Source organism: Trichechus manatus, unplaced genomic scaffold (assembly GCF_000243295.1).
Source record: "Trichechus manatus latirostris isolate Lorelei unplaced genomic scaffold, TriManLat1.0 scaffold00071, whole genome shotgun sequence".
Classification (NCBI taxonomy): domain Eukaryota; kingdom Metazoa; phylum Chordata; class Mammalia; order Sirenia; family Trichechidae; genus Trichechus; species Trichechus manatus.
Window position 1 is genome coordinate 1589027 of NW_004444007.1, and position 7673 is coordinate 1596699.

Consider the following 7673-nt stretch of genomic DNA (forward strand, 5'->3'; position numbering starts at 1 on the left):
AATGACCATTGTATAGGAGAAGTATTAATTTTCATTCTGTTATTATTAATAAAGTTGAGCATCTCTTTTATATAATATGATCTATTTTTCTTTTTTGATGAACAGTCTGTTCATTTATTTGTCCCATTATTTTGGGGGGATCTTTGTTTTTTTCTTAATGTTTGAGAGCACTTTATTAAGAATACTAGTTCTTTTTCTATGGCGTGAGTTCCAATTGTTTTTTTGCCCCCAATTCACTATTTGTCTCTTGGCAGCAACTAACAACTTGTCAGGCAGAAGATTTTTAAAGATTGTCAATCTTTTCTTTTATGGCTCTTAGAATTTAAATCATAGGTTAAATGACCTTTGTTGTCCTAAGTTTATAAAATATTTTGCCAAAATGTTCTTCTCTATTTTTATCATTCCTTTTTCTATTTTCTTATTAACTTTTGCATTTAAATTGTTATGCTATTGGCATTATCCTTCTGTATTATGTGAGCTATTTATCTAAATTTTCCATTGTTCCATGTCCCCATACCATTTATTAAAAAGTCCATCTTTAGCCCATTGATTTGAAATACAATCTTTATTATACACTAAATTTCCATATATTTTTGTCTATTATGAGATTTCCTATTCTATTTTATTGATTTATGTTTTCATGTATTCTTTTTTTATTATTGAGGCATTATATTATGATACTATGTTTTAATGTGTGGCATAGTTGGTCCACTGCTATTCATAAGGTTTTCATTGCCTAGTTCTTTTCAGAAGTAGACTGCCGGGTCCTTCTTCCTAGTCTGTCTTAGTCTGGAAGCTCAGCTGAAACCTGTCCACCATGGGTGACCCTGCTGGTATCTAAATACTGGTAGCAGAGCTTCCAGCATCATAGCAACACCATTAAGCCCCACAGTATGACAAACTGACTGACACATGGGGGAATAAGGAAGACTGAAGAAGAATTGACGCCTTTGAATTGTGGTGTTGGCAAAGAATACTGAATATACCATGAACTGCCAAAAGAATGAACAAATCTGTCTTGGAAGAAGTACAACCAGAATGCTCTTTAGAAGCAAGGATTGTAAGACTATGTCTTACACACTTTGGACATGTTATCAGGAGATATCAGTCCGTGGAGAAGAACATCATGCTTGGAAAAGTGGAGGGCCAGCAAAAAAGAGGAAGACCTGAGACCAGAAGAACTAGATGGTGTCCGGCTACCACCAGTGACTGCCCTGACAGGGAACAAAACAGAGAGTCCTGGATGGAACAGGAGAAAGGTGGGGTGCAGAACTCAAATTCTAGTAAGAAGACCAGACTTAATGATCTGACTGAGACTGGAGGAACCCCAGAAAGCATGGCCCCTGGATTCTTTATCAGCCCAGAACTAAAACAATTTCCCAGGCCAACTCTTCAGACACGGATTAGACTGGACTCTGGGACATAAAGTGATACTCATGAGGAGTGTGCCTCTTAGCTCAAGTAGATACAAGAGACTAACAGAGTAGCTTCTGTCCCGAGGGAGAGGGGGAAGGCAGAGAGAGTTAGCAGCTGATTGCATGGACATGGGGAATCAGGGGTGGAAAGGAGGAGTGTGCTGTCACAGTATGAGGAGAGCAATTAAAATCACATAACAATGTATGTATAAATTTTTGTATGGGAAAAAATAAAAAAAGAAATAGTAAAGGATGCTACCATAGGGGGGAAAGAAAAGAAATGTGGATGTTAAATGTGCTGCTGGTGAGGTTTTAAAAGAAAATGATAAACATGTGATTAGACAATGGCGGAAGGGCAATGCTTTTTATGCAGTAGCAAAGAACTTGTCTGAAATATGTTCAAAAGTTTGGTGGAAGGTAGAACTTGTAAATGACGAACTTGGATATCTGGCTAAGGAGTTTTTTAAGCAAGATTTTAAACAGGCTGCATCGTTTCTCCTTGCTGCTTATAGTAAAATATGAGAGAAGAGAGATGGACTTAAAAATGAACTGTACAAAACGAAAATAGAACTTAAAAATTTGGAAAATTCTGCTGTGCAAACTAAGTACACATGTCCTAGAATGTTCAGCAAGGATGTTTCTACACAATCTTTTGTTAAAGAGAGTAAGCCTGTGACTGGTGATGGATCTAACCAACACCACAGCAGAAAACCCATCAGCTTAGACTGAAGGAGATAGAGAAAGAACAAAAGAAAAGAACACTGTCTGCCTCTTGGAAGTCCACAGCAGGAAACAGGCCAAAGGAGCCTGTTTTGTTGTCCTCCAAGAAAATAAAAGGACCATTCCTGAAGCAACCCGGATATTAGCAGAACAGTTGGAAGGAGCATGGCAAGCAGGGTCTCTCAGTTTTAAACGGTGGCGCCACTGTCTCCTGAATCTCGAGGGGTGTGGCCACAGCCTCCTAGGTTTCAAGGAGTCAGATCTTTGAAAACCAGGTTCTGGAGTGTGGGGCTGCCATCAAGATGTGCCAGAGGGATGGGGCTGTCACCCAAAGCTGAGGGGCTGGGGCTGCCATGCCCAAGGTGCAGAAAAACGGGGCCTGCCGGGACTGAGGGGGTGGGGTCCCCACTCAGCTGGAGTAGAAGAATGTGGCCACCCAAAGCAGAGTTGCCATCCCAGTGGACCTGAACTGAAGCCCAGGGCCGAGGCCTCCATCCAGAATTCAGAGGTTGTGGACAACATCCAGAGTCTGAAGGGTGGGACCATTTCCCAGATGGTCTCAGAGAACAGAGCATTATTTCCAAGCCTTGAGAGCTAATGTAAATTGTTCTGCTGGGTTTTGGACTTGCTTGGTGCTCGTTATCCCTTCTATCCCTATAATTTCTCCCATTTGTAATGGAAATGTCTACCTTGTATCTGTTCCACCACTGTACTTTGGAAACAGATAATTTGTAGTCTAGAGTTCACAGATGAGAAATTTTGCCACAGGAAGAAAAATTTTGCCCCTAAAGTCTCACTCATATTTGACTTAGATGATTCAGAAGATGAGATTTTGAACGTGGAGTTGATTTAAGATTTTGGGGATGAAGTGATGGGGTGAATGTGTTTTGCATGTGGCAAGAACATGAATTTCGGGGGACCAAAGGGTGGAATGTTATGGAGTCACGTGGGGTTGCAATGAGTCAGAATCACTTGAGGGCACCTGATTTAGACCTTAGTCTGCTATCTAACACCACTTGTTATGGATCGAACTGTGTCCCCCAAAAATATGTGTTGTAAATTCTAATGTCTATGCCTGTGGTGGAGCCCTGGTGCTGTAGAGGTTAAGAACTTGGCTGCTAACCAAAAGGTCGGCAGTTCAAATCCACCAGCTGCTCCTTAGAAACCCCATGGGGCAGTTCTACTCTGTCCTGTAGGGTCCCTATGAGTCTGAATCAACTCCATGGCAACAGGGTTTTTTTATGCCTGTGGTTATAATCCCATTTGGGAATGGGTTGTCTTTGTTATGTTAATGTGACAGGATTGGTGTAGGCTGTGTCTTAAATCTTTCTCTTTTGAGTTATAAAAGAGATTAAACAAGCAAGCAAGGGACGCAGAGATGTAAAATAGATACCAAGACACGTGGAGATCCCCAAGGAACCTGGAAGCAGAAGCTGAAAAGACAAGGACCTTCCTCCAGACCCAGCAGACAGAAAACCTTCTCTTAAAGCCAGCTCCCTGAATTCAGATTTCTAGCCTCCTAAACTGTGAGAAAATAAATTTCTGTTTGTTAAAGGAAAAAAAAAAAAAAAGAGGAAACCCTCAAGGAGATGGATTGACACAGTAGCTGCAACAATGAGCTCAAGCATAACAACGATTGTGAAGATGGTACAGGACAGGGCAGTGTTTCTTTCTGTAATACATAGGGTAGCTGTGGGTTGGAACTGACTCAACAGCACCTAACAACAACAACTTGGCTGGTCCTCCTTGGAGTTCTTTGTTTTCAGTGTTTATTTTTCTTGATTTTTTAAATATGAAATGTAGAATAACCTTGTCTGTTTTCTGCAAAACAGTTGGTATTTTTATTGTGATCACATTAAATATATCAGTTAAGTTAGGGAGAACGAACATCTTTACAATGTTGAGTCTTAACCAGGAACATATGTTTTTCCATTTGTTTAATACAATCTTTGTGAATTTCAAGAATGCTTCTGGCATTTTCTCATATAGGTTTTGCATATTTCTTATCAAGTAAGTTACTAGATATTCTTTTTTGCTGGTGTTACATATGTGATTGTCTGATTCATTATATATTCTATTTTCTGGTCTTATATATATGAAGGGTATTTATTTATGAATATTAATTTTAATATTTCCTACTTTACTGAAATCTTTTATTGGTTTTAATTGATTTTCAGTTAATAATCTTACATTTTCTAGTTAGACATTTATTACTTCTTCAAAATTTTATAATTCTAGTATCTTTTTCTTGTCTAATTGTATTGGCTTATAACTTCACTGTAATGTTAAATATTAGTAAAGATAGCCACTGTCCTTGTGTTTTCCCTGACTTTAGCAGGAATTCCTCCAATGTTTTCTCATTAAGTATAATACTAACTTTGGGCCTAATTATACATAAACACACACATAAAACTATTTAATAAGTATCTTTTAATCAACCCGTATTTAGTAAATGATGATTTGTATTTCTCAAAAATGGATTAAATTTTTCAAATGTCTTTGCAGCATCTACAAAGATGACCACATGTTACACTAATATAGTATATTTCATTAATAAGCTTCCTAATATTGCACCAGCCTTGCTTTTCTGGAAGGATCAAGTTGTGTTACTCTTTTGGTGAAACGCTGAATTCTGTTTTCTAACATTTTATTTTGAATTTTTATTGATATACATAAGACAGGTTTGTCTGTAGTTTTTATATTGGACTATCTTTTTTTCAGTTTTGCATTCAAATTACATATACTTCAAAAAAAAAAGTATTAGGAAGTTTTCCTACATTTTCTACACCCAGGAAAAGATTCAATAGCATTGGAATTAATTACCCATTAAAAGTTGATGGAATAGAATTCCCCAGTAAAACTGGACACATTATTTTGGGGAGACTGCCTCTTTGACAATCAGATTTATATATAGAAACATGTTTTATTGTGTCTTCCTTTTCTGTGTCATTCTGTAAATTATATTTTCCTAGAAAATTATTCCTTTTATCTAAGGGCACATATTATTTTGTGTAGAGATTTTTTTGTTTGTTTGTTTTAACTCTTGTAATTTTTAATTTCTTTAATCTACTTAGTTCTTATTCCTTTTTTTTATTTTGTATATTTGTGCATTGTGGTTTTGTGATTAAATTAGTTTAACTTCTTAATGAATCAGCTTGCTTATTTATCCATTTGTTCTACCATTTTCTTATTTTCTAACTCATTAAAACTTGTTTTTATATTCATTAAGTCCTTTTCCTGCTCTTACTCAACTTTCATATCTATTTTTCTAAATATTGGAGTCAAATGCTTAACTTATCTTTCCACACTTTTACTTTTATTAATAAAGAATTCACAGCTGGAAAGTTTTTTTTTGGTTTTTGTTTGTTTTTGTTTTTGAGCAATGTTTTCACTGTATCATACAGTTTCTGATTTTGATTTGTGTTCCCTTTGGACCAAGAGTTGTTATAAGTGACATTTTATGTTTCCAGGAAGAGGAGCCTATTTGTGACTAATTTCTAGTTTTATTCTATGATCAAAGAATTTTGTTTATAATATTTATATTATTTGGAATTTACGTAGGAGTTATTTTTGGGAGTCCAATATACTTACAATGTTTGTGACTGTACCATGTACACATGAAGTAAGTGTTCTTTGTTACTAGGGAGTTAACTGTAAAAATGACCACACAAGATAAAACCATGCAAAGCATTTTTAATAATTGAGAAAAATTGCAATTGGCCCATGACCTTTAAAATTTTGTGTCAAAACATTAAACGCTCTTTTACTGTCAGTTATATAGATGTATAGGGAAATTAAAAACTCTAAAACAAATATTTACTACTATACTGTAATATAAAACATTAGTAACATTGAAAATTAAAGGGTTTTAATTTATTGTAGAGAAAATTTATGAAGAGGAGTAGGAACAGTGCTTGCTTTATTGACCTCACACAACTTACAGTATGGAGCAAACATCTTTTCTATGTGTTTTCATATGCCTTTCTAAATTTGGATCAGCTTCCAACACTTTATCGTTTGTACTTTCAATGTCATGAAATATCTCTGAGAGTTCCTTTAATGTGAAGTCTTTTTTCTGGCATCAGTTCCTCTGAGACATCTTCATGCTTTGCATCTCAACCATCTTCCTCCTTCACTAAGTTCTTCTGGTTGCACATCTAGAATCTCTTGAGCAACAACAGTGTCAACCTTTTCTTGCTCAGCTATTTCTTTTATAACTCTATTTACCCTTGATTTAATTTTTAATTCTACTCTTATCACTTTTCATTCCTTTGCTGCACTCTCATGTTTGTTGGCCAAATTTCTCTTTCAATTTTCCATTTTTACAAAATTTCATGTGAGTTTGTCACTGAGAGACAAAGAGGCAACTCCAATACACACTTTTCTTTCTGTGCATGAACTGAATAACAGATGCACAGTGATCAATCACTGATAAACTCTGAAAGAAGTGACATGATTGATCGTTGATCATGATGTGCATCTTTTATTTACATAGCAATTTATGGACTGAAAAGCTATTGGCAAAGCTTTTGCTGTATGCAGTTACTCACAGTTATACCATGGTAACCGAAATTTGAACTGTGCTGTTGGAGAACAGACGTTAGGTAACTAAACGCTGTAGCTGAAATTTGTGCATACTGAAACTGCGAAGAGATCACTACTTGTATTTTGTCAACATGATTTGTTTTGGACTGAGAGAGGTGAACTAAGGTCTCAAATCATTTGTGTGTTTTTTATATTTTTAGTATCCCTTAGGTTTCTGCTATATGGAAGACGTTGATGTGCTATCAGTTGATACATATTCCATAACTGTTACCTTTGTTTCAAATTGTATGTTAAGTCTTCTTATTTAGGTTAGTGCTTTTTGGTCTGAATTCTACCTTGTTCGATATTAAGCTTGTGACCTCTGCTCTTATTTTGTTTGCATGTACTAGGTAAACTTTTCCTATCATTTTATTTTTAACATTTATAAACCCTTTGTTTTAGGTGGCTATCTTATATACAGCACAGAATTCAATTTTTGTGATCTAATCTGAAAATATTTTTATAGATAAATTAATCCATTTATATTTACTGATACCTACATTTTGCCAATCATCAATTAAAAGCAATCCTTTCTTCAGATGTACCAATTAGCTTGTCTTTAAGGTTCCTCCTCTGGTCCGAGTTTAAATTTTATTACTGTAACACCTTCACTGGTAAACTATGATAATAGTTTTTATCGGACTCAGATATTTTAATGTAGCTATTGCATCCATGATTTTGATTAATGTCTTAATTAAAATCTTTGATTCAAGCCAACATTTTAATTATGCATCTTAATGAGTGATATTCTGAAATTGACTATAATTTATAATTAAACTTATTTTTTATTCTGACAACACTGTGTGGTTGTGAAGTTTGTTTCATCTTTTAAGAGAAATCTGCTATTGCTGATAGAACCTCATTTTCAGTGATATATAGATTCCAATGTATAAACTTGGACTCTTGTATATTTTTTTTTTTTTATTGTACTTCAGGTGAAGGCTTACAGAACAA